This window comes from Ricinus communis, chromosome 1, assembly GCF_019578655.1.
Source record: "Ricinus communis isolate WT05 ecotype wild-type chromosome 1, ASM1957865v1, whole genome shotgun sequence".
NCBI classification, from domain to species: Eukaryota; Viridiplantae; Streptophyta; class Magnoliopsida; order Malpighiales; family Euphorbiaceae; genus Ricinus; species Ricinus communis.
This window is the reverse complement of record NC_063256.1, coordinates 14955889-14956451: the sequence shown is the minus strand read 5'-3', so window position 1 is coordinate 14956451 and position 563 is coordinate 14955889. Positions and strand designations below refer to the sequence as shown.

Sequence of the window (563 nt, the reverse complement as noted above, 5' to 3'; positions counted from 1 at the left end):
TTTAACATGCTAATCCCATCTACATCATGAATACCTGCAACCTTTCTTGCTTACCCTTTCTCATTATTCCATTGATGGTCATTTGATGTGACCATCTCAATCAACTATATGTATCATTAGTGGTCTTAGTTAACAGATCACCACTCGCAACTGCATCTAATGTGATCCTTACTGTTTGTAGCATTCCATTATAGAATGTTTGAACTAACATCAAATCGATAAAACCATGATGAGGACATCTTCTTTGTAGCTTCTTAAACCTTTCCCATGCTTCATAAAGTGACTTGTCATCTTTTTGGTAAAAACTAGCAATCTGTTGTGTTATTTCTACTGTTTTACCAAGAGAAAAATATATAGTGAGGAAAGCTTGAGATAGCTCATCCTATGTGATAAATGTATTTGTAGTACTAAATATCAACCAAGACTTAGCAGCCTCTGTGAGAGTGAAAGGGAATACCCTAAGTCTTATAGCATCATTGCTAGCTCCACTGATTTTGAAAGTCTCACATTTCTCGAGGAAATCATTGATATGTGCAATTGGATCTTCAACAAGTCTCCCTTCA

The 563-nt window shown here is 35.7% G+C and overlaps 1 non-coding gene across 1 annotated transcript; it reads left to right on the top strand.

The window, feature by feature from the left end:
- The first annotated feature begins 221 nt into the window (after nt 1-221).
- On the top strand, nt 222-328 carry LOC112534420. Its single transcript, XR_003078710.1, has one exon. It is a non-coding gene; the product is annotated as a small nucleolar RNA R71 (small nucleolar RNA).
- The last annotated feature ends 235 nt before the right edge of the window (nt 329-563 follow it).